The 27,483-nt window shown below is 40.8% G+C and overlaps 1 protein-coding gene across 2 annotated transcripts in view; it reads left to right on the forward strand.

Annotated features, from left to right (window-relative positions):
• Positions 1–18,324: 18,324 nt before the first annotated feature.
• Positions 18,325–27,483, forward strand: part of ATF7IP (activating transcription factor 7 interacting protein) — a 112,391-nt gene continuing 103,232 nt past the window's right edge. The window contains exon 1 of one of the 2 annotated variants that reach the window (XM_075499127.1): positions 18,325–18,484. The gene's annotated coding sequence lies outside the window, so the exon portion shown is untranslated. Of the gene's footprint in view, positions 18,485–18,639; positions 18,827–27,483 lie in introns of those variants that run through there. The other variant, XM_075499128.1, reaches the window with a different exon arrangement.

Consider the following 27,483-nt stretch of genomic DNA (forward strand, 5'->3'; position numbering starts at 1 on the left):
GCTCAGGAACTAGAGCATCATTGGTAATTGTCTTAATGCACAGCATGGCAGCTATATTTGAAATCCCCAGTAGCTGATGTTTTCCTCAAGCATAGGCTTCTCAGCTTCTAAAGACCAGCTGCAATAAACCCCATGGTTCAAAGAAGATGGTGACACATTTTCTCCGATGCCAAGTTCTCCTTGATAGTCATATCACAGGCTGCAGCCAGGGAATGTGCTTTTGGGAAGAACAGCACACTGGGAGACATGTGCCATGGACACAGCCTGTCATTACAGGCTCTCTCCCACTCCTCATTCACCACATGCCGCGCAGAGCTGATAAGTATCATCTTGGGTGCCAGAGCGAGAGGAGGCAGCAGCACTGCATGGCCAGTGCATAAGCTATGGGTGATGTAAAATGAGACAAGAAGCTGTTGAGTAAGCCTGAAACTTCCTGAACCAGGGATCCATAGCCTGTTTATTCCTAAAATGTTTTATGGTTAGTGCAAATGTCGGATAACAGTGTAAAGATCTACAGGCCTGCTTTCTCACTAGCCCTGAAGCTTACAACATCATTTACAAAATCAGAATTATATATTAACAAATCAGCATATCAATACACATGGTAAAGTGTGGGACAGAGGAAACCCACACCTTCATATATAACTGTTTATCACTGTTAAATAGTAAAAGAGGGCACATGCAGAAGTTGGCTATATGAAATAAAATATGGTGCTTCCAATAGCAGAGTTGACTATAAAAATGTTACTGTTCTGTGCTTGATATTAAATGTGTTTTCAGTTTAAACTCAAGGTGAGTGTAAAACAAGGTCTCTTTACAGATGGAATATATCTCTTCCATATATCTTATAAAGAATAGCATACACTCTTTTCTAATGCAGCAGACCATAATTTGACCAACTGGTGCTGGTGGTACTGATAAACAGGGAGATGGAAAGCCAGGGAAGTTTATCACATCAACTAGAAACCAGGAATAAAATTCTACACTTTAGAAATGCTATAAAGTGTGCTCATGAATCATAAAAAGAACTTATAGCCACAGTGATTTGTACTTTACAGTAAAAGTCTGATGTCTGAAGAATTTGGCATAGTTTGCGCTTTTTTGCAGCAAAGAAATTGAGGGGTGCGGGGCACTAAATCTGGGACTTCACAAATTTGCTTTTAGCACCGTGGCAGTGAGTCTGCCTAGATACTTGCTTCCAGCATGGTTCCTCATCAGCTGCTTCTTAACATACCCACTTCACAGTTAGTAGGAAAGTTTATACTCAAATGGCAATTCCAAAATGCTAAAAAGAAGACCTGTAGAATAGGTCTAGTACCAGGAATTCAGATTGCCATGTAGGGACTTTAACAAAACAATTAGAAATTTCTTTCCCATTGGGCAGTTTGATAGTAATGGAAAAAGCTCAGAATTGGTTTCTCTTGTGGATGTAAGAGATGCAAGTTTGATGCCTGAAGTAGAATGAAACTCAAGAAGATGAAAAACGGATACATTTTTATTTGAGATATCTTAGAATATATAATCATAGAATCATAGAATAGTTTGGGTTGGAAGGGACCTTTAAAGGTCACCTAGTCCAACCCCCTGCAATGAGCAGGGACATCTTCAACTAGATCAGGTTGCTCAGAGCCCTGTCCAACCTGACCTTGAATGTTTCTAGGGATGGGGCACCTACAGACTCTCTGGGCAACCCGTTCCAGTGTTTCACCACTCTCATTGTAAAAAATTCCTTCCTCATATCTACTCCGAATCTACCCTTCTTTAGTTTAAAAGCATCACCCCCTGTCCTATCGCTACAGGCCCTACTAAAAAGTCTGTCCCCATCTTTGTTGTAAGCCCCCTTTAAGTACTGAAAGGCTTCAATAAGGTCTCCCTGGAGCCTCCTCCTCTGCAGGCTGAACAATCCCAACTCTCTCTGTCTTTCTTCATAGGAGAGGTGTTCCATCCCTCTGATCATTTCTGTGGCCCTCCTCTGGACCTGTTCCAACAGGTCCATGTCTTTCTTGTGCTGAGGACTCCAGAGCTGGATGCAGTACTCCAGGTGGGGTCTCACCAGAGTGGAGTAGAGGGGCAGAATTACTTGCCTTGACCTGCTGGCCACGCTTCTTTTGATGCAGCCCAGCATTTGGTTGGCTTTCTGGGCTGCAAGCGCACATTGCCCACATTGTGCACATCTTATGAACTTGTAGACCTGGTTTCTATTATGTGATGTAGAAATTGCATCTGTTTAATAGTTCAGGTCTGAGTGAAGCTGCAGTGGTGATAGGAAGGTGTCATACTGGAGCCATTTCTTTCACATCAGATGGAGCATGGGCTGCACCAGGCACTTCTAATATGGAGACTATAACCCCAATAGGCTTCCTGACTGCTGTAATTTAGTACATCCACAGTGCATGTATTTCAGTTTTCACAACATGCCCTTGACATGTTTTTTGAAAGGACAAATGGAAAGTCAGCATGAAATCTCTGTGCCACTGAGTATTTTTCATAGCTTTTATAGCTGTTGTCACTTATTACCTTCTAAACAAAACATTCTCAACTTTTTGGTTTTGTTCTAATCAATGTTTTCAGACATCTCTGAACTCAAATTTCTGTAATGGTGTACCTGTTTGAGATGGAAGTATCACACCTGAAAACTATTTCATATGAGACAACAGAATACAGAGATACAGATAGGCTAATATTCTACTATTGTTGGTGTCATTTTTCTTCCGATTTTGCATGTCTTCTCATATTTTTCTATATTACTTTTTAATTGTTAATTCATATTCAGTGAAGATTTACGTGTCTATCATAACAGCCAGATGTCTTTCCTGAGGAATCAGTCAATGTAGAAGCCATCACTAGGTCTCTGTATTACACCTTCTTATTCTGATCTGTTGTCTATGTTATGGAAATTCCCTTCCCTATTATATCAAGCAGTCTTTATAGTATGAAAGTGTATTAACTTTGTTAATATATATTAAGTCACATTATACACTGCAATATAAAGAGGTAGTGGAATTTCACTGGAGACTGTGGTATTGTTCGTGCTTAAGAAAACAAACTAATGGACACCAGCTCATTGCAAGGACCAGAAGGACAGCCCAGCCCTGGAAATAAGGACTTTGCTTCTTGGAAGCTTAGAGCTGTCCATGAATGATAAAAGATACCCCTGGATAGCCAAGGTAACGCCAGCATCCTAGCCCCTCTAACACATCTTTGAAACCCTCCCAGTGTCCACTGGTGTCACAGGTAAGTAACCATAGCAAGACTGATGTCTCCATCAATAGAGAAGCAGCCAGAATGCTGCAGAAATATAGTTGCTTTGTGAAGTTTTACTATGATTAGTAATTAGTAGTGTTGTGTTAGTGGTTAGTCAAATTCTGTTGTAGCTAAACATTTGAGGGCTACAAGAACGTTGTGTAAAACTGCATTTGGGGTGTCCCAATTTGGCTTGGACCCCTTACATGCATGAATAAATATATACTCTTGTAATTCTGTACTTTGCGTCCTTGTCTCTCTCCTCAGTCGGCACCAGCCAGTTGCGAATTGTCATAACATCTAGCACAGAAAAACAAAGAAAATCAATTGTCATTTATCAGGCATCTGGTTGTCTCCATCAGCTTCCCCTGGACCTCTCTCACTTGTGACCTCTTTTGTTGGGATGCAGAATCATAGAATAGTTTGGGTTGGAAGGGACCTTTAAAGGTCATCTAGTCCAAGCCCCCTGCAGTGAGCAGGGACATCTTCAACTAGATCAGGTTGCTCAGAGCCCCATCCAGCCTGGCCTTGAATGTCTCCAGGGATGGGGCATCTACAGACTCTCTGGGCAACCTGTTCCAGTGTTTCGCCACTAGTCTAGAAGTCTAGATCTCAGCAAGTCTCTGTAAACACATTCTATTTTAAGGAACTGTGTTATACCTATAAGCATTACTAATGTTCACAAAAAAAAGTACTGCCCCAGTGGCTTGAAAGCAGCTCCGCTGCATGAGAGTGATATGCTCAATGAGCTCCCTCTGATCTCAGTCTCCACCAAGAAAACCAACACTGGGGCAGGGACTTTCCCTAACGCCCTTTTACGTCGCCACACGCTCTTCGCCTTGCCCTGGCTGTACTCCCCCACAGGAACGACGAGGGGAGCACATGACAGATTTGCAGGACGAGCGGGGCGTGTGGGGAGCCTTCCCCAGGGACGGCCGCGGCCAGGCCCCGCGGGGCCCGGCCAAGCCAACGCCCTCCCGGCACGCCCAGCACCTTCCTACAGACCCCCTCTGCGCCTCTCCCGCCTCAGCCCGTCCTTCGACCTTCCGTTTGGCCGGCTTGGGGCCTGTTTTCAAGGCAGGTTCCCGCTTCCTCCCCTCCCCCCTCTCCAACGGCCGTGCTCCGAACTCTCGAGAGGCTCCTCGTGCCCGGAGCCCCGGTTGCTAGGCGACACCGCTTACCTCACGCGCGTTGCCACGGTGACAGCTCCCCGCGCCCCGTCCCCGCTCGGCGGGCTGCCATGGCGGCCCCTCTCCGGGAGGCCCTGGGGCCCCGCGCGGGTACTTGGGACGCCGCGCACCTCCTGGCCTGGCCGTCAGCCGCGGGGACCCCAGGCCGCCCTCCCCTTCGCCTTCTGGCCAGAGGCGCCAGGCCCAGGCGGCACTCCCAGCTCTGCCTTACACAGTTTCAGGACTACTGGCTGCTCCACGGCTCTGAAAAAAAATATGCAAAAATGTTGTTCACTAAAAGCAGAGACCAGGAATTCAGGCAGGCTGCGCAGCGACCCTTCACGAGCTTCACTGCGGTCACAGTTCAGCTAATGGGCAGACATATTTTGTTTTACTTTCATACACACCATATGTTGGTGGAAGTAGGTTTCTCCAAAGGTGCCTGAGGGAGTTGAAGAGTGTGCGTGGCCAGAGAGGAGCCATCATGAAGGGATCATCTTGAGTGGGAAATAAAACCCTAAAAACATTTGGTTTCCTATTCTAGGGAGCCACTCTTAACACTCTACTGGTGAACTAGCAAGTAACTAGTAAGTAAAACCATGGTGCTAATCCTTAGAAAGAAGCAGAATTGTATAGTGGAAAACCACAACCCCTCTAGCAAATGGGACATTACTTTTGAGTAACTGGAAGAAGCCACTTTAAAAGTTGAGGCAGCAAGGCCACCAAAAAGAGAAAAAACTGCAAAGCACAAGAAAATTACTCGTCCAAGCAAAACTTGAAACCAGGCAAACCTTTTCCCCTTTGTAACAGGTAGGTGGCTTTCCTGCATAAAAAGCATCGACTTCTTTTGAGGAGTATTGTATAATAATGCCAGTCCTCACAGTCATGATGGATATATACAAAACAATTTTGGTTTTCTGCTGTTGCTCCAATGCTGTAGCTTACAGGTTTGCCAATTGGTAGCTACGTAGTTCCTCATTGGTTTCGCTGTTGGGTGACCGAAAATGTGAGTAAACCTGCTGTTTTCTCAACTGAATAGAGAAGCCCTGAACAGTTTCACGTCTCAGGGAGAAGTGAAAGCCACAGACAGGCTGAGAAAGGGTAAAGCAAAAGAGATACCAGAGCCTGGAGCAGCTGGAACAGGTGAGACAGCGCACATGCTCTGTGGACACAACTCAGGAGTGAATGGGATGGACATTACCATGAGACTAGTACAAAAGGCAGAACTACACAGGAGACTGGAGAGAAATGCACCTAAAAACCTCAGGAATTTGAAAGGAGTTGACTATTCACCTGAGGGGTTCATGTCTTTGTTCAGAGCTTTGTCCCCTGACAGTGAGACTCCTGACCAGATTCCAATGCAGTTCTAAGACACATTTTTGCGAGTCAAGTTTTGGGGACAGGAATGGAATAGTGGTTGTGGAGAGGAGGATGTAAAGAAAGAAAAGATAGTTGGTTAAATTTCATAAGTTAAGCAAGTTTTAATGGATATGTTCTTTCAAAATGTATCAAATATTCAAGTGATATCTCTGACAATTATTTCTGTTGTTGGCCAGGTCTGTTGTTAATCAAATACTGTGTAGAAAGTGTGTTACTTAAGTGTTGTGAAATATTTACTTCTCTGTAATTCATCACACAAAAAGTTGTATTTTGGTAGCTGACAGTGTTACCGTTAGATACACTAAAAATGATGCATTCCTCATTTCAGGAAACTCAGCACTAGCATCATGAGGGTGGACTATTTAACTCCGGTCAGTACATTGAGTTCTAGAGATCTCTCTCTGTTTTTTCTTTAGAGACACAAGACCAGGATAAACAGAGGTCACACAATGAGCATTTATAAATTGAAAATGTCTGAATTTTCAATCAAATATATTTTTAGTAGTTTTGACATTTCATTAAGCAGTACTATCAATATAATACAACTTAATATAAAACATGTTTTTCTTTCAGATTAAATCCTAAAGAGCTATTGGTATCTGAAAATTGGGCTAATGTGAAAATGCAAAATAAAGAGTGAATTTGCTCAAAGATGTTATGAGCATTTAGAACATGCTGTTGAGCATCAGCATAACTTCTTCCACATATCTATGGATTTTCTGCATGATCTGTTTCTCTTCCCCCTGCTCCAAGAGGGGTATTTTTGCCACAGAAAGAACTTCCTTAGAAACCTGTCCCTGCCCTATCCTAATGAAGAAACCAAGTATGATGAGATAATGTTTTGGTTTGATTTTTAAGTTGTTTGCTTCCTTTTGAAACAAATGAGGTACATTTGAAATGATGGTTTTGTTAATAATTAATAATTTGACTTATACAGTGAGCTACATCAAGAAAACATTAAAACGTCAACTTGTAAGACTATAGCAGAATAACACAAACAAACGAAGAATCAGTAGCAGCTTGTGGTAAAAGGAACTAATGTTTCAGCATTTTTATGAAAAAGCAAAGAATAAAGGAAAATATATGATTTATTACACAATAGGAACTTTGGGCTCGTTTTGGTTTGAGATGGGGAGGGGAAGGTGTTGTTTTAATTTTTGTTTTTATTTCTCATTACCCAAATCTATTTTAATTGGCAATAAATTAAATTAATGTTCCCCGAGTCAAGTCTGTTTTGCCAGCGGCAGTAACTGGTAAGTGATTTCACTGTCTTTATCTTGAGTACCCTAAGCTTGTCCATCCTATTTTTTCCACCTGTCCTGTTGAAGAGAGGGAGTGAGGGAGCAGCTGGGTGGGCACCTGGCTGCTAGACAAGGCTAAGCCACCACAGTCCTTTTTGGTGTCCAACATGGAGCTCAAGGAATTTGAGATAACCACACTAATTGGGAGAGGTAAAGGGCAAAACTCGGACTGGACATTGCCAGGGAGTGGAATAATTTGGGGGAGCTTTGATACTGATGTTGGGAATTTTTGTTGTGGTGGAGAGACAAGTGGTGGAGTTTTATTGTGTGTGTATATTGTTCACCCTTGTCAGTGTCATGATGGTGTTACTTTGATTTCGATATGAGGAATTTTTTGTTGATGTTGTGGGTGAAATTTGTGGAGGATGTGTGATGAATGTATATTTTAATGACAAAAACATGTTTCACAAAGGCAAGGGGAAGAATGTATTGTGTGTAGGTGGCAAGGTTTTGGTAGCAGGGGGGCTGCAGGGGTGGCCTCTGAGAAGAGGGACTGCCCTGTGCTGGACACAGCCAGTTCCAGCTGGCTTTGCAACAGACTCACTGCAGGACACAGCTGAGCCCATCAGCCAACCTGGTGGCAGCTCTGGGAAAACATACTTATGAAAAGGTAAAACACTCTATGGCAGTAGGAGTGAGGAAAAAAAGTGTGAGAAACAACCTTGTGAACACCAAAGTCAGACAAGAAGGAGGGGAAGGAGGTGCTCCAGGCACTGGAGAAGAGATTCCCCTGGAGACCATGGAGACCATGGTGGAGTAGGTATTTCCTGCAGCCTGTGAACAGGACCACGGTGGAGCAGATATTCCCTGGAAGCCCATGGGAGAGACCATGGTGGAGCAGGTATCCACACTGCAGCCCACAAAGGACCCCACACTTGGAGCAGGAGGATGTTTTCTGAAGGAACTGTGGTCCGTGGAGGATGCCTGCCAGAGCAGGTTTATCCTGAAGGACTTCTGTCCAAGGAAGGACCTATGCAGGAGCAGGGGAAAAGTGTGAGAAGGAAGGAGCAGCAGAGAGGAACTATTATGTACTGACCGTAATCCCCCATCCCCCTGCACTGCTGGGTGGGGTTAGAGGAGTCAGGAGTGAAGGAGTGAAGTTGAGCCTGGGAAAAAGCGGAGGGGGAGATGTTGTTTTAATTTTTGGTTTTGTTTCTCATAATGCACATCTATTTTAATTGGCAATAAAATAAATTTTCCCAAAGTCAAGTCTGTTTTGCCTGTGACGGTAACTGGAAAGCAATCTCCATCTTTATCTTGACCCATGAGCTTTTCCAACCAATTCTCTCCCCCTGTCCTGTTGAGGAGGGGGGATTGAGAGAGCAGCTGGGTGGGCAGCTGGCTGCTGGCCATGGCTAATCCACCATAATCGAGTAGCTAGTGCAGTCATGTCTTGGAGTCCAGGACTAAGATTTTTAAGTACTTTCATAAAGGCTCGCTATTAATAATTCCATTTTTATTCTAATACCATATGCTATTAGAAATTACAGAAAACATAATTATTATGTATATATTTTAGATTGGTTTTATTGAATAAAACAGCTGCTATACCTGTTCTGTGGCAACTGTATTCTTGGCACAGCTTCAAATCAGGCTTCAGTGATTATTTTTGTAAATAAAATCTTAAGACACTTTTGCAGGATAGTAGGGTAGAAATAATATGATATATTTTCAGCTTTAACTCTGGCCAGTGCCATTGCTGCTGAATGGAAACTAGGAATCTGAGTAACACACCCATAGCCATGGAAGGGATAAATCCAGTCCACAGCAACCCAGCTGCACAAGCAAATGATTGTTGAACAGCTCAGAATACCCTGTCCCACCTGCTCATGATATTTCAGTCACAAGCAAGGGCCTGTACAGACTGTACAGCAGACACGTTTCATAGCTGTAGTTGAAATAATGAATCCTGTTCCCTGAACAATGGAACTGATTGGGATCGAAGGAAAACAAGCTTTGGTAACACTTGATTCAGGGCTCACAAGACATGCAGAACATGAACTGGTAATAGTACTTCCAGATTCTTACAATCCTAGCACAGTTGAGGAATGAAGGCACACATAAGACTGTTAGAACAGGAGAAAGATTAGAAAACGGAGAAGTGGAAAGAGTGGAAGGAGAGCAGGTTGCAGCTGTGGCAGAGGATGAGGACATTAAGGGATAAGGTAAATGGAATGGAGAAGATAAACACTTGACAGCTCTACTTTCAATCCTGCTATTTGTTGTAATCAACTGGTCCCCTTCCTTTTAATTTCCACTCTTCTCTTGTCATAGGCAGGCATCCACCTGCTCTTCACAGCCTTCACAGCCACAGGGAATGGCTGGTATAGAACAGACGCATCTCACACAAAACTGGGAATGGAGAAGTGAATTCAGGTGTCTCTGTCATATGGAATGTCTCTGTGAGAGGGCCCTGCTACACTGGTAGAGGGATAAGATTGTTTCTATGTGTACATGTTAGCCTGTTAGCCAAATTCTAAGAAGGTCTTCTCATCAGTGGCTCCTTCATTCAAATTTTGAGGACCATGCCTCCCTGGTGAAAGGGGCAGAAGAAGTGACCTAAGCTTTCCTTCCTTCCTTCCTTCCTTCCTTCCCTCCTGCCTTCCCTTCTGTCTGCCTTCCTCCCTCCCTCCTTTCCTTCTTTCCTCCCTCTGTCCTTTCCTTCCTTCCTCCCTTCCTTCCCTCCCTCCCTTCTTCCTGCCTGCCTTCCTTCCACCCTCCCTCCTTTCCTTCCTTCTCTCCCTCCTTTCTGCCTGCCTTCCTCCCTCCCTCCCCCCTTGTTCCCCTCTTCCTTCCTTCCTTCCCTCTTTCCTGCCTGCCTTCCTTCCTCTCTTCCCTCCCTCCCTCCTTCCCTCCCCCTCCCTCCCTCTCTCTCCCCTGCCTTCCTTCCTTCCTGCCTTCCTTCCTCCCTCACCCCCTTCCCTCCCCCCTTCCTTCCTTCCCTCCCTCCCCCTCCTTCCTTCCTCCCTCCCTCCTTTCCTTCCTTCCCTCCCTCCTTTCCTTCCTTTCCTCCCTCCTTTCCTTCCTTCCTTCTTTCCTGCCTGCCTTCCTCCCTCCCTCCCTCCCTCCCTCCCTCCCCCTTCCTTCCTTCTCTCCCTCCCTCCTTCCTGCCTGCCTTCCTTTCTCCCCTCCTTTCTTCCTTCCTTCCTGCCTTCCCTCCTCCCTTTCCCCCTCCCTTCTTCCCTCTCCCTGCCTTCCTTCCTGCCTGCCTGCCTTCCTTCCTCCCTTCCTGCCTTCCCTCCTCCCCTTCCCCCTCCCTCCCCCGCCTTCCTGCCTGCCTGCCTGCCTTCCTTCCTCCCTTTCTTCCTCCCTCCCCTTCCCCCTCCCTCCCTCCCTCCCCCACCTTCCTTCCTTCCTGCCTTCCTTCCTCCCTCCCTCTCCCCCTCCTTCCCTCCCTCCCCCTCCTTCCTCCTTCCCTTCCTTCCTCCCTCTCTTCCTTCCTCCCTCCTTCCTGCCTCCCTCCTCCCCTCCCTCCCCCTCCCCCTCCACTCCCTCCCCCTTCCTTCCTTCCTTCCTCCCTCTCTTCCTTCCTCCCTCCCGCCTTCTCTTCCTTCCTTCCTCCCTCTCTTCCTTCCTTCCTTCCTCCCTCCCGCCTTCTCTTCCTTCCTTCCTCCCTCTCTTCCTTCCTCCCTCCCCCTCCTTCCTTCCTCCCTCCCCCTCCTTCCTTCCTTCCTTCCTCCCTCTCTTCCTTCCTCCCTCCCTCCCTCTCTTCCTTCCTTCCTGCCTCCCTCCCTTCCTTCCTCCCTTCTTCCTGCCTTTCTTCCTGCCTGCCTTCCTGCCTCCCTCCCCCCGTCCCCCTTCCTTCCTTCTTTCCTTCCTTCCTTCCTTCCTGGGTGTATGTGTATATACTATGATCTGTAGGACCCCTACCCCAAAAATGTAAGCTCCTTTCTCACTTCCCCAAGTACACCATCTGGAGAAATCATCTAAAATTATTCTGCTAAGTCATGGAAATTAAATACGTTATTAAGTATGATGGTGGTAACTGGCAATGGATAGGTGCTGAGTTCTCCACTTGTTGATGAGTGTAATCAGGATCAGTGAATATCACGTGTTTTGGTTAGTTACTTGCTTCAGTATTGGAAGAACTGTTTGATATTTTTAAGCTGTATTTTTACAAGAGATGTTGATCTTGTTTTACCACATAATAAAGAGAACCTATAGGAGGAAGTCATGAGAAAGTACTCAGAATGTGGTAAAAAATACCAGATGACAACTTCAATTAGGAAAAAGCTTTAAAGACAAGACAATGACTTCTAGCAAAAATAATGGGCAACTTAACACTGATAAAACCCAAAACTTCAAAAGTTTCTTTTTTTTAAAAAAAGTATGATTGCTGTTTTAGGTTTGGCATAAATACAGTGAGTTTTAAGTTGCCCTTCATTTTCACTTTAAGTCACTGTGGAGAAAACTCAACCCAAACAGGAAATACAATGGTAATAAAACCAACAATAATAAATAAATAAAACCAAATGAGCACATTTTTACATTCCACTCCTTTTCTGACAGCCAAATTTTTATTCACAAAGCCTCCAGCAAGTTAATACAAGGCCGATCATCCTGTGTTGAAGACAAAAAAAATACGAGAGACCTTTAAAAGTACAACTGAGGAGATCATGAGATATCCTTAAGTCCCAATTATTTTGTAATTAACATCTTCTTGAAAAAGTTCACTGCAGCTAAGCCCAAGTATTTTACCTTTTTAAGTTGTTACTGAACAACTTAAAGAATCACTGTGCATCTGATTCTTCACTGGCAATTTCCTGCAGATGCACATCATTTACTGAGAAATTTATGACCACTATTACCACTTGGATTCGTTAACCCATGAGTCTTCCACTTTCTAGAAAGATCTACAGCAGATATTACATTGAAAAAAGTCCAAGGTTAGAGCTGAGAAAATGAAATTGAGAAAATAAACTGATTCACCCTGAGGGTAAGCCTTTTTAAACAGTATAGAAGTTTTTCTTTTAAAGAAAGTATTTCCATTTCTAAACATTCGAAAAGGTCAAATATTTTCATTCATTTAAACTAAGTCAGTAACACGACCACACAAAAATCAGCCCACACATTTCAGATTATCTGCATAGTTCATTTTACTGAAGACATCCCATATTCAGTACATTCCTGAGTGATGTTCAGATAGATTTCTTCCAACAGGTCAAAACATACTCCCAAGGAGGAAACATATGAAATATTTTTTACGTTTCTTCATCAGTTTCTAAAAATACTTAAAACATATTGGATAAAACTTAATGAGACACATGTTCATAAAACTTCACCTGTGTAATGTGGAGGTCAGGCACTCTGCATCTAAGAACTATGTGGGAGTTAAAACTGAGCATAATTTCTCAACCTCTACTGTAATAACAATGCTACCGCAGTATTACATTGCATTTTAGGGGGGAAAAGGCATCTTCCAAACCAAGCTACTACTAGAGCAATTATCTCTGAAGTAATGGAAAGACAACTGTGTTCAGGAAGTAAGTTACATAGTCAACAGACTTGATGAAAACCAGATTGTTCCACAGCCACCACAGGAATACTTCTAGTGATTCAAAATAAACTGCAAGAAAAATAGCTAAAACCAAAACATCTTTTATAGCTTTAAGGTTCTCCAGTATATCAGGTGCTGTTTTACAACTGGGTTTCACAACTTTCTCGTATCAAAGAATAAGTGGGACCATGGGAGACAAGCTCTTCTTTCCAACAGATTCCTGATCGGTGCTTAGAATTGACTTAATTTTTAGACCCTTTGGAAAAGGATTTTCATTTAATAGATTCCAATTGTCAATCAGGTCACATTTTGTTAACATTACTTTTCCTTTCAAAGTCTGATAGACTTTTTAGCTAGACGTTAAGCACAAGAATTCACGGTGCAGATGATACTTGCTTGTATCTCAAAATACTGATAGTTTAGTGTAGTAGAAACAAGTTTAACAAGCTATAAAAACATGGTTTTGTCACTACTTCTTCATCATCGAACTCTGCACTGACCACTGAACTATATCAATCTTTATGGTACAAAATACAATTTTCTTATTAAAACCAGAAATGAAGTTAGATCTAGTTTGTTATGGTGGACGTGGAAGGTAGCAAAGGGAGAGGACAAATCAGAGGAAAAAATGACTGGTAGGTGTTTAACCTAAACATGTCTGCTTAGTAAAGAAATGAGTTAATTAATACAGCAAAGTCACCACAGAGTAAGTTTGATTACAAAACAGCTGAGCAGCAGAATATTTACTTCATGATGAGTAAAGTTTACTTTTAAAACCTACTATGAAATCAGAGAGGAATAGAGTAGATTTAGGAATTTTCCCCAAATCCTCTTATTACCCTTAAAGGTAATAGATAATATTAGCATATTTAGTCACATTATGGGAAGGTACTTAATCTACAGTGAAAAGTAACCTAAGTGAAAATGCCTTAAATAGCTTTAATTCATTATAGTAAAATTTCCTCAAGTATTTTGGTTACATTTACCATGTTTGTGCTCTTTGTACATTGTTAAGTTTTCATAGATTTCATATTTTCATAGATTTCTTCCTGCTGGCTGTGCTTTAAGTTTCTGTATTAAAAAAAAAAGTGCCCTTATATGAAAACTTAATTTTAAAAATTTTCTGGTTTTCTTCACCAGAAAGGTACCGTGCAATTCCTTTTTCAGTGACATTTTAAGCCTTCCTAGTGTAATTCTTGAAGTCCCAAATGAGTCATTAAATCACAGATTATGTTGTCAGATAGGGATATATTTTTTTTCTTGCCAGAAATATTTCTGTTAGTGAAATTACTTTCTGGTATTATGGTGTTTCTTTTGGCCTGTGTAGGAACTGTTTATAATCAGAGAAGTTGTAATCATTCCATCCTATTAGGCTATTACTATGCAAGAAATACGTACTAATTTAGTCGATTACCAAGACAAATTAACGTAAATCTTATTGGCTCAAAAATGTCATCCATTTAGCAAGGTGACCTCTTGTAAATATACATTTTCCAGAAATTTAAAAATAAAATGTACAAATAAAATGACTTTTCCTTTTTTCCCTATTTCTAACCATTTCTTATGATCATATTTTGTTTTTGTTAAGTCAGTAGTTGTCTGTATATAAAAAGTACATTTTCATACTGAGAACTATACCTCTTTTGTGCATCACTTTCCTTTTTTCCTTTTATCATTCCCATTTGTGACTCTGCAATATCTCCATTAGCAATTATTAAATCATATGGAGAGAGTTAATATTTGGGAAATACGCCAGGTGTTAAGTCTTTTTTTTTTTACACAATATGACATACAGAAAGAAGGATCATGTAATCAGCTTACTAGTGATATGTCATTCATAGGCTGGGAGCTGTCCTATGACAGTACCTGGAAATAAGAAAATGAAATGTTATATGCGTACTTCAAGCCTTAAGTTCAGTGGAGAATTGAGAACATCAAGAAGAAATTCTCTGTTGCACATAAAATACTCTTTTTTTGATTTTTGTAAAGTGTGTTGGAAACTATTTGTTTTTCTTGTGTGTTTATCATTCCAATGCCTGAACACATTAGCAGAGTCCTCAGACAGGAAGTGAACTACGTGGACACCTACTTTTCTGTGGTGTTACAATTTTAGTATCTTGTAAATTTAACTCCAGTGTAGTGTTAGCTTTACACATCACTTTCACAGCAAAAAAAAAAAAAAATTGCAAATAAAGAAAAGCTGCTGAAGTAATATTTTATCAACAATTTTTTATTTTAACTTTCTTCCTGCAAGGAGTCTGAGCAATATAAACTGATAACCATTGCTTTTTTGAATTTATGACCAGTCTGACGTCAGCAAGAGCAGTTGACAAAAATCCAGAGTTTCGCTTCCTCAAATTACTAACCTGATACTTCAAATATGGTCATTGCTCTTCAAATTTAAGGAAGTTAGCCTACTGCTTATACTGGTTTCTAAAATTCCATAGCAGGGCACTTACTTGCTGTAACAGCTACATTAATACAACTTTGGAGTTAATTAACACAATTGTGGAGTACGTGAATAAGTAAATAAAATACAGGTGGGTTTTTTTGCTTTTAAGGCTGAACAGGAATACTGCCTGAGAAAGAAGTTGAAAAAAAGAACACTAGCATTACAAAAAATTATGGGGTGTATTCTTTAGTTTTTCTATAAACCCATTTTTAAGCAATAATAAATCATCTGATATATATTTGTAATGATAGAAAATGGCTATGATATCATTATGAACATATTAACATAATTTGTGATAAGTAAAATAAATTTTCCATTTAAAAATAATTTTGATGCTGATTTTCTGTTAATCTTATTGTCTTTGGTGATCAACAACAAGCAGTTCTGAAAACAAAATTAACTTATTTTGGTTGTTTGCTTTTTAATAGTTTGTCTTTCTGTAACAGTTTTGAGCAAAGAAAGTTACTATATTCCACTTCTGTCATTGTTGTAAAGCTTTGGTGAAGAACAGGATCACATTCTGTCTTTGCAAAAAGAATTCATACACCATGTTAAATTTCTAGGCAATTCTATATAAAACTTTTAATATGTTTGTTTCCTGTCACCTTTCAAGTAAGTGTTTAATTTATTAATAATTTTTAAAAACCCCAACAAAACAAAAAAACCCACAAAAACCACCTTTCTAAACAGCATTTGAAGTATTTATGAGTATTCTTAAGAAATAGCCATTGGTCTACTGGGCCTTGCCGAAACTTTCCCATGCTATTTAAGTGTGAGATTTCAATGGCAACTTTCATGTTTCTGTATTTCATTACAGAACTGGCTCTCTGAACTTCTTTCAGAGATTTCTCAGTTTCTGTGTTTGTGAACAACGTATAAACTCTGGACAGCTGGATTCTTCAGCATTTGAAAGAACAGCAGCATGTTTATAAGTAGACTTATAAATACTTCAGAGATTGTCAGCCATCTAGAGTCTGGGGATAATCACAATCAACAGCATCCCATCTCTTCTAGTAGTAGTTGATGGTCCCCTTCAGTTGGCGATTAAACTGTGTCCTATCACGAAATGGAGACAGATATTAAGCCTGACAAATAAGATTTTTTTGAGGCACTCAGATTTTCAGTACTATCCTTTCCTCAGAGATCCAAGAAAGATTTTTGTAATCATTCATTTCTTGGTGCATTTCTGTATTTTCTATTTATTAATGAGAAAAAAAATTAAGCTAATAGCAACAAATTCATACCTAAATGCAGACTTGACAAACTGTATATTTTTTAGGGTGACAAAACCTTCTTCGTTCTCCCTTTAGGTGCACGAAATGCACTGCAGTGGACAAAATACTGTGTTGTAACAGCTTCCATACTAAATTAAGTTTGGAATAACACCAATTGTTATCCAAAGAGATGGCTGTACTAATACCCAGTCTTCTGAAAACATGCATCTTTTAGCCACAAAGCATTCACTCCTGATTGACTCTCAAAGGATGTATATGCATGGACCCTGCAAAAGTGCTCGCCAGCAGTGGAATTTCAAGTTAAGCAATAGGCATGGCTAGGAACTGCCCATTTCTGGACAGTTCTAGCCTTTTCTTTCTGAAATGCCTTGTCCTCTGACTGTATGCAAAAGCTCAACTAAAGACTCAACTAAAATTCAAGTCGCCCTTTTTCCAAGACAAAACATTCCAGTATTGCACTGCAGCTTGATAAAGCTAGCTATGAAAGTTCAAGAAATTACTGTTGCAAGTGTCTGCCACACTTTCTCTTAGAAATTGTCATGCCTGTAGCAAAGACAGCAGAGCAAGACGTATGTTCACATTTCAGCAGTTCAAGTTCCCAGGCTAGTACACCTGCTTAAAGCACCGTTGCAGATGTGCTTGCACAAATTTATGGGCACGTATATACATTTCCTTCTTCCATCTTGGCTGTGCAATGGAAGCATGTAGCAAGGAGGTCAGGCAAACCACTGGGAATGGCAGCATCTTAAAGCACTCCCCCTCAATCTGCCAAGCACATCTGACAGGACTCTTACAATGGCTGTGTCATAGGTACTGTTTCACAACATACAGGAACAGAGCGCCCTGTTAGTCAGCCTGGTCTATATGCGACGGACAAAAAATTAATGCATATTAGCTTGCTCTTGAAGTAGATAAATCAGGATGCCATTTTTCACACCTTCAGTAGGAAGAATGTGAACTTTACTGGCCCTAAAAAGGAGGGAATGGGACTCTCCATTACAGGGTTAGTAAGTGACTGGTATTTGAATCTCAGCACTAGATTAGCACAGGTGGTATAGAAGCATTTCTGCCAAAACTGTACATGTGTCCTTCTATGCTCTTGTACCTTCTTGTGTACCTGAGGATACAGCCGCCGGTCTCTCTGCTAGACGTGACCCATGCCTCGTGGGACAGACCAGCTGTTGGCAATGGTCATTCCTGCCTTTGGCTATGGTACAAAGGGCACCAAGTTCTGGCTCAGATTAAAGCAGGTCCCACGGTTTTCTCCCCCTCCCACCTGCACCCCTGAGGCAGAAACGTAGGGTGGGTGGGAAATGGCCACTTGTGGCTTTGACCTGCAGCTCACCCAGGATAAGCCGCGTGCTTAGATCCACTTAAAGCACAGCCAATGGTACTGCTTGGTTTCTTGGCACTCTTGAAACCCAAAGCTGGTTATTAAAAAAAAACCCCAAACCTCCGTGTTTTGGCGAGGTACAGCCTGTCGTGGAGAAAACTTTAAGTTACCCTGCACACAGCCCAGAACGTGGACAAGAGGAGCAGTAAGGGAGCCGCAGCAAACGATGCAGGAGGCTGATAATACAGGTTTATCTTCAGAGATGCCCAGCGGACCTCGGGCAGGCTTTCGAAGGTATCAGACAGGCTCCAGAGCCACGCTGCCCACAGCCGCTGTGGCGGGAAGCTGAGGGAGGCAGGGAAGGAGGAAAGAAAGACAGGAAGGAAGGAAAGAAGGAAGGGCGGGCCGGCTGTTCCCGCCCTGCCCCTGAGCCTTGCACCCGGCCCTGCCCCCGGCCCCACCACAGCGCCCCCTGGCAGCGACGGCTGCAGCACGGCCCTCGGCCCCGGCGCGTTACCGCGAATAACCATCCGCCACCGCCCGCCAAGGGGCGGAGCCACCTGCTCATTTAAATAACTCGGCGGCTCATTTGCATGCTGCCAAGATGGCCGGCCCTGGGATTGGCCGGCTCCGAGGCAGCACCCACTGCCGGCCCCTGTACCCACGGAGGGGGCGGGGTCAGCCGAGAGAGGGGAGGGGACACGGTGCTTATTTGCATAACGGCCTGGCGCGTGCGACGGGGGGAAGGCGGCGTTGGTGCCTGGAGCGGGTTCCGATTTTGAATCTACGGCAGCAGCAGCAGCATCGGGAAGGCGGGAGAGGCGGCGGCTGCCGAGCGCTGAGGCAGGAGCCGCCGCGGGACGCAGGGGCACAGGTACCGCACGCCCCTTTCGGGGCGCGAACGGCCGGGCAGCGGCAGCACTCTTTGCGGAACGCCGCCCCGCGCGGTGGTGGCGGCGGCGGCAATGCGCATGCTCGGGGGCTGCAGCTTTGCACACGCGCCGCTGCGCGCACACACACTCGCTCACAAGCGCAGCGGAGCTACGCGCGCGTTGCATGGGAGCACGTGACTCGGCTCCAGTGCAGGCGGCGGCGCGCATGCGCGTTTCTATTTTCGCGCAGAGGTGGCAGCAGGTGGGGAGCGGGGTGAGGGGAGTCGCCTTCCTCCGTCCCCCACGTGTGGAGGGATCCCTGCGGCGGCTGCTGCGGGTCACAGGTAGGTCTGGCGTGGGGCAGGGCACAGCTGGGACACCTTGCTGCGTCCTGAAGGTGCAGAGAGCTGGGCAGCACCAGGCAGTTGTCTGATTGCATTCTGTCTTACACATCGGTGAGGTGAGGTGAAATGGAGACGCCTCCTAGACCACACTGGGCGGGTGTTTGGGTGGGACAGCGGCACGTCTGGCTGTCTGGTGCCTCGAAATCATTTCCTTACTCTTTGTCCGAATTGGGGATGGTGTGACCTGGGTGGTGCTGTATGCAGCCAGTGGATATCCTCGCAAATACAGCGGGTGTTGAGTGTCGCGGTGGATGGGCTGTGGAAGCAACGAGGAGAAACCATTTTTCTTGTTATTGCGTGCAGTAGTGCGCTAAGGAACTTCAGATTAAAGTTTCTGAAGCATATAGGGATGCTAATTTACTAGAAATTAGGGTGTTTCGGGGGGGGGGGAGAGGGAAGGCCTAGTTGTGCCTTATTTATGTGATGTCATCAGTAAACAAGGCCCGAGTGGCTACTCCAGATTGTTGCGGAAGCCCACATCAAACAAAATGGCAAAAGTTAACAGTTTAAGTAGTATATTCATGTAAAGAAGGTACATTTTAACATCGAATTTTCTTTGAACTTGAGCATTTAAAATATTTAAACTGTATTCATGGTTAAGCATTTCAGATTTTAATTCTGATGTGACACTGGGGCCTGTTAGAGGTGTAGCATTGTCCTCAAGCAGTATTTTCTTTTAACAGGTATATATTATTCTTATTAGAACTCCTAATCTTTGACAGATATCCAGTGGAAATGCCTATATTAGAATACTTTGTTGCATAATAGTAATCTTGAAATAAATCTATGTATTGTAATGTCACTGTGACGCTTAACACAGATAGACTTGTTGGATGGAAAAATTGGATGGAATTGTTGATGGAAAAATATTCTCTTAAAATAAAGGAGTGAACAGCTCAAGTGTTCTAGGCAACAGTCAATGAGCTTAAAACTGCAGCCTTCATGCCGTTACAGAAAAGTAACACTTGTGTACCTAGACAGCTTATTTAACATGCTAATTGGCGGAAGTACGAGTATGTTAATAAATATGTTTGGTCAATATCCCAGATTATACAAGCAAATAAATATTGTTATGAAAAAATTTATTGGAATTTGCATCTGCAAGACCAGGGTATTCTACAAGCATGCTGTTTGGCTTGCTTTTGTAAGTTAAAATATATTTGGGGCCATTATCTGTTATACCAATTTGATCTAGTTACAATTACAGTTATTAATATTTACTTCAGGTTTTTAAAAATAAAAATGTGAAGAATGTGCTTAAGTTCTGCTTAAATCTGAAATTAATAAGTTAAATATGAACTCTGTACACAAACAGCAGATATCAATGTAAGGAATAAGTATGCTTTTCTGATTAGGTACTGGTTTGTGCAGCCCTACAGGAAGGTATGAAGGAGAGTATTACGCCTAATATTAAGAATTCTTTGTGGGGGTGAGGGAAACAAACACAAAACCACTGCTATTTGATATGTGATCTTGGGTAGGTAATCTTTCAGTTTTTAGATCTCTGAAATGGGGCTAATGGTAGTTGTCAGGCCTATCATAAAATGAATTCACTAATGACTGCATGAGGACTTGTGCAATTCATGAATCATGGCAACTACACCCACTATTTATTCCTCAAGTTTAGCAGTTATCTTATTATTTTGTATACTCCAGAAGTATCAAATCAAGTTCCTATGTATATATAATCCCGAAAAGAATTGTATTAATACTTTTGGATAGCAATACATTTTTTTTATAAATCCCAAATGATTAAAATACTGAAAACTTGCTTTGTCACTGTTTATAAGTAACTGCTCATCGTGTGTTCTTTTTCAAAGAATTTCAAGAGATCTTTGTGTTCTCATCATTATGTTCTTAGTTTAGTAGACTTACTACATTGCTTGGAGTAAAAGGCTTTTTGTCAGCTGCAACCTTGCTACCAAGTGTAGCAGTGCTGAACTGATGCTTCCTGTGATAATGTGGAGCAGTGTTGTATTTTGCTGTATGAATTAATTTAACAGGACTGTCTTGAATGTTGTGTAGGCTTGAAACTGATCATAACAGAATTGATTCGTAGAAGGATGCAATAATTATATACATAAATTGAAACAGTCATTTTGATGCTGTTATTGAGGGACCTCTTAATTCTCATCTTCTAGCCATTACGAAGTCTGTTTTCAGTAAGATGCTAATCCCAGTAGATATGTATATATGCCATACTCTGCCATTTGCCAATACGTCCTGCTTTAGCTTGTATTGTTATGCCCATTTCACATATTTAGGAGATCAACATTAACTGTAGTATGTTAGTTTTCCTTGAGTAATGCTTCCATTTGGGGCATAAAGACAGGAAATGTGTAATATAGACATATGCTTTCTTCCCAGCATGGGAGGTGATCTTGCTAGCCAAGAGGCTGAACAACCTATGAATAAAAATAGTTTAATTTTAAATACTGATTTTACAGAATCTGTTGCAAACAGAAACAGTTTACATGTTAAACATTTTTTAAATCCTATTTTAGTAATTGATTCCAAATTAGTAACTAAATCCTCATTTTCATTGTGTTTGTGATTTTTGGGAGAAGGCATCTTTTCTGTCACAAACAGGCAATATTTCCACAGTAAGAAGTAGTTAACTAAACCAGATACTCTAATTTCCTTCTAAAACAAGAAAAAAATCAAATTTCTTCCCATCTAGATGTTTTTTATAGTATAATTGTTAATTAGGTTTATCTGGGCTTATTGTCAGAAATTGTATTTATATCAAAAATCTCAAGGTTATTCATGAAATGTAGATAGTAAGGCTAAAAGATACTTTACCAGTATGTTCCTCTTAAATAGTTTGCAAGTTGAATGTGTTTTTTCCATTTGCGTTCCATGTGGTGTTTCTCTATACTGTGGGCTAGTTATATGTTTATATTATAAGTTTATTTTGGAAATTACTGCAGTGACACAGATGTACATCACAGTTTTCATAAGGGTTATTAGATGAGAAAAATAAGTTGCAAGTTATAAAACTGTTATGTGAATGTGGGTTTTTTGTTTGGTTTTTTTTTCCTCTGCCCAATATATTTTTATATAATGTTTCTCTTAAATGCAGTGAAATCTAAGATTGTTAATATTTTCTAGTTAAATCTGTGGCTGGACTCTTCTTTTTAGTGCATGACATTACTTTGAGAGATTAACCTACACAAACAAAACAATTGGGAACTCATAAACTGGCCAACACAAATGATGCTTTTATGACATATATTTGTAATGCTGGTATTTGAGTTATACTCATTGCACTATATGCTGTACTGTATTAAAAAACACTCTCCTGTTTCCACCATACTGTAAGAAACTGTTCATCAAGGAGCAGTGACTTATCTAAATATGGGATGGTTCATGAAGCAGCAGTGACTTATCCAAATGCAGGATGGAGAGTAGGATAAGGTGGTTGTTGTGGTGCAACAAAAAAAACAGATTGTTTTTTTTTTTTTTTTGGTCAGCTCATTAAGAAGCAGAGAGAAAGTTAGGTTGTTCTCCAAAGGGATCTCTGTAATCGGCTGTTCCTGTTAAGTTGGACAGTTGCAGAATGTCTTAATAAAGTTTACATGTGAATTGGGTAATACTTCATATTTAAATTCCTGTAGCTCAGTCTTGGTTTGGATGTTAAAGCCTGGTAGCTGATCCCAAAGAAGGTAACTGTAAAGTCTTCTAGCTTTGGGATTTTCAATCAGGAGGATCTGGAGCATAGATTTTGTCAGCCTTTGAGTTCTAGTTGTCTTTTTAAAAGCAAAATTCTGCATGATGTTGTGGGACCTTAATTTTCATTCACCTGAAGAGATTTATTGTGTCATTCATAGTGTGTTTAGGTGTCTTACCTTTTGGGGGGGGGGTGGTGGTGGTGGTGTTACTTTTTTTCCTCCCTATTTCTGTAGCAATGGGGGTCAGAAAATCCTCGAGTTCGTGTGTAGAATGTTTTAAGTCTCTGGAAGCATCTGATCATTAAAGTTCATTATTAGCCTACAGATCAAACTATAAAAGTGAGTGTGATCAATTTTGGAGATAGGAAGTACTCATACTAGTTGTCCAGAAACTGGATCTGCAGAATGCATTAGTATTTTTTTTTTAGAACGGTAAAGATTGAACTGAACCAATACATTTTCTAGCTTTTCAAGGTGTAAACAATTGAATATGATTCAGAAATGGGAGTCTGTTCTGTTTGGTTGGGGTTTTTTTGTCTTTAGTTGCATGTTGTTCTGGTTTTAGTTAATGTTCTAGTTCTTATCTGTGTTCTGTCTTGACTATTTGTGTGCATATATAGATGCAAAAAACCATCCCAAAGTTTAGAGTGGAATTTCAGCTAAACATGAGTTTTATGTGGCTTTGTGTTTTATGTTGTCATTTGAGGTTATGTTAAGACAGTATTAAACAAAAAACAGAATGCTGTTACTGAAGAATAAATGCCTGCATGAAACTTAAAAAATGCATGAACAAGGTTATTAAATGGCACTTAGGAATTCCACTAATAAGACAAATGTGTTTAACAAATATAAATTATCTTTTTTTGTTTAAGCAGAAAATTGCAAAACAGGTATGTGACAAAAATGTTTAATTGTGCCACAGTCCTACAAGCTTTAACAGAAATCTGCTCAGTTCTAGTATAGCAGTCCAATTTTATGTGATCATTGTTTGTTAATTGTTCTATCCTTAGTAATTCTTTAAAGACCTGTTGGTTTTCAGTAAATTTGACAGAGTAGTAAGTATCAAATTTAATTAATTCCTGCAAATTTTATGAAAACAAGCAGCTGGGGTGAGGAGAGGCTACCATTGTCCCCAGTGAGGGAACTTGGCAGTTACACGTTGTTTTGGAGGGATAATTTGCTGTCAGTCAGGACATAGGTATTGTCTGTCAAAGCAGTATGGAGGCTGTCGCATCATCATGCAGCTTCAGACTAGATGTGTATGTGCACTCGCTTGCCCAGTGTGGTAAGGCACCAATGATAACCTGAGGTTACTCTGATAAAAAGTAGCAAGACAATGTTTATAAATTTGCAGGAAATGTGGTTTCATTAGTTCCATTGCTCACTCATTATCTTGTTTAGTACTGCTGACATACACTTTTTTAAATCACCAGTGTATTTAACAGCAAGTCTGCCCCTGCCCCTTCCCCCCCCCCCCCCCCCCCCCCTTTTTTTTTAGTAACAATTCCTTGGTGGTGTAGCTGAAGGTATAATAGTAACTATGTGGTATTAAATAAATGCCTGATCCTCAGCTGTATGTCAGCTTCCATCATATCACTGTGGAGGAATTCAGAACACTATGTGTATGTATGTATATTGTATAAATGCTCTTTATGTTCCTTTGGGATTTAGGAGTAACTTTTAAAGGGCATAGCTTTTCTTCTTTTTTAGATGTTTTATTTTGAGCTGTGCATGTTATAAATGACTAAGAACTGTACTCATGAGTTACCAGCTCTTATTTCTTCCAGGACAAACATTAAATCATGTGAGATCTTAGTAAATTAACTGGCTGTGTGCAAAGTATTTTTTTTAATATAATTTATTTTCTGAGATATTTAGGTAAACTAATAGAGCTTGTCTGCTCTGTGTAACTTGGATATTTTTAATACAGGAAAAATGTTTTTTCTCTTCTAGATCCAATTTCTGAAAATGCTCTAAAGTAAATTCATGTACTCAAAGCACAGGTTTTATGAATGATATGACTGTGGATATGTCAGCTAGCTGTTCAGATAACCTGTATATTTGCTTGGTCATTTGTGCTGTCCTAAGCATTATCCTCCATTTCACAACAGTGTAAAGAAATGTTACGGGAAAAAAAAAAACCCCTGACGTGAAAGGAAGTCCCTTCTACCTTTGCATCCAACTTATTGCAGTTTCCAGAAAGTAATTTTAAAAAGATGTTGCATTGTAATTTTTTTAAGTCTTTCAACATGTGTTTAGTAGCAAACTAGCACGTAAACATACTCACTTGATGACTTCAGTCAATACATTGAAAATTTCCTTCATTGGTCCTACCATCAAGTGGCTTGGAATTACGGGAAGACCGCAGATGTTGTGCAGACTTTGACTTTTTGGACTCTAGTGTTCCTTGTCTCATGATCATCATGGACTCTTCTTTTTCCCCAATAGTTTAAGTATTTTTTATCTGTGAAGTTCTTGCAGTCCTAAACGAGAGTTGAGATTTTTCTTTAAGTCAGCCTACTGGCCTGTGTAAATACAGGAATAAAGGAGGGTTTCAGTAGATGGTCTATTGAGACTTCAGTTCAGATGCATACAAATAGTACTAGTCTCTCATGAATTTCATCAGTGTAAAACTGTTTTGTCCACTTAATGTTAACTAACATACAAAAAACCAACAAAACAAAGAACAACAAAAGAAGAGGGTAAATGGGAAACATGGATGAGATGTGGTTTGTACACAAGGAAATGTGGATGATATGTAGCAGACTGGTTTCTAAGCGTATAATTTGAGCAAAAGAAATTATCTATGCTTTGTCTGCTTTTTTTACTGCTCTTGTAATGTGAAATGACATAAAACCCTGTCTGAAAGTCCAGAATTTTCTGCCTCTCCTTGATCCTTCTGGGTAGGAGCCCTAGTATAAAGTCTGACTCTATGTAATGATATTTGAGAGGTGTGTGAGGGGTGGTATTACTTATACAGGGCAACAATTAGAGAAATGACAGGGTACCATTCTCTTGAGTTTCTTGTTTGATGTTCATGAGAAGGTTGGAAAATGGAAGCTCTGTTTTAAATTTTAACTTATGACTAGAATAATTGAACTTGCTGAGATGATACTGCAGTGTGTTGGCATGTCATCAAAAGAGGGCAGAGTTAAGGGTGTTTGGAGTTTTTATTAGGTATTTAAGAGAAATCTAAACATAACAGGTTAAGTTTAAATTCCATTCTGAATCTTTTTAAAATGCTTGATTTTCTTATTTATTTTTAATTCTTAGAGAACCTGTATAGATGCCACTCTAAGCAGCAATAAGAAATTGTAGTCCCACGCTAATACAGGAATTCCACATTCGTGTAGGTTCACTTTAATATTTCCTGGACCGAAGCATTCTCAGATGAGTTACTTCACTCCTAATTTTGTGTTTAATTAAACATGAAGTTTTATTGTAAAATTAGTTTGGTTAATATTTTTTAACATATTAACACACCTGACTATGTTAACCAAAGTATATTGAAGTGAACTGTTGAGTAAATGCATATGGTTTCTTACCATTCAGCTAGATTTTTTGCAACTAGGTGTCTGTATTAACATATTGGTACCTCTGCATGTTCGTGAAGCTTTCTGACAAGGTAAGATGATTGACTGCAGCAACTGGAGTATGACATGGGTTCTGTTTTCTCTGGCACAGTGAAAGTGTTCTCTGAAATTTTTTTGCCAAGTAGTTATGCCTGTTCAAATCTATTCAAGTCATTGGGTTTCCATATGTCGAACTCCAAGACTGAATGTTAGAGAATGCAGAGTTGTACAAGCGCAGCTCTTGGGTTCTGGATTAGAACCTCCCTAGGTTTTTGTTGAACTTCTAGGACTGGAGGTCAGAATTCACCTTTTGATGTAGGAATTTTGTAGGTGCGCTAAACATAGAATTCTCTTCTATTTAAAACATTGCTACTGTGGAAATCAAAGTGTATGTATTTTTGTCATAAAATTCAAACTTAGTATTTCATTTATGAAATGTTACAAGTTACTGTAAATCCCCATAAGCTGAAAGTGTTCTGTGTTCTGAGTAAGCAACATGGGGTTACAACCACCATAGAAAATGTTTCTTTTGAATTTGTTGTAAACTTGATTTTTTATTTAATAATCGGTCTTGCTGAAGAAAAGCTTCAGTGTAGCGCGTGATTTTAAATTAATTGTAATTAAGTTGTTCTCCAGTCTTCACAAATTTGTTTTTGAGAGACTTGTCTTTTGGGCATTTGAACTTCAAGCATGTTTTAATTTAGTCCTCTGAATCTGTACAGTATTATCAAAGATTATAATAATCAATGTAGCTGTTTACATGTATGCGGCATGTACTTTTTTTCTTGTGTTGCAACTCATGCTTTTCCTTTTGTCCTTGTATTAGCCAGACAGTGTATTTCAATATTTTTTAAAGTTTGAAATATTAACTGTGGTGCTGATGAGTGCATCAGACAACTACTGCTGGCATGATTAATCAGTCCTGAAATAAGCAGCTACAGCTGGCAACAGACATGCAGAGTTACGTAAGTTTAGACATTTTTATAAAAGAAGTAGATGGAGGGCATGTTCCTCCACTTTTTTGGGGGGAGGGGGCTTACCATGTTGGGCTAATTTTGGATCACAAAGACTATTTTTTTGGTAGAAGGTTAGGAGTAATTAAACATTAACTTCCTTCAGGATTGCCCCATGTGCGCTTGCAGTTATTTTGTTTTAAAATAGCTGTATTTGGACTTTGTAGAAGAGGTGTAGGTGATGAAGAGAAGACATATAGAGGAGCTCCCTCCAGAACTGATCCACTGTTGCCTGGACAAGAGCAAGTGATTAGTGTTAATGAACAGCTATTAAAGAGGAACCTGTATTATCTGAAGTTCTGCTTGCGTTAAAATTGTGTATTTGTTTGACAACCCCTGTG

This window comes from Mycteria americana, chromosome 1, assembly GCF_035582795.1.
Source record: "Mycteria americana isolate JAX WOST 10 ecotype Jacksonville Zoo and Gardens chromosome 1, USCA_MyAme_1.0, whole genome shotgun sequence".
NCBI lineage: Eukaryota > Metazoa > Chordata > Aves > Ciconiiformes > Ciconiidae > Mycteria > Mycteria americana.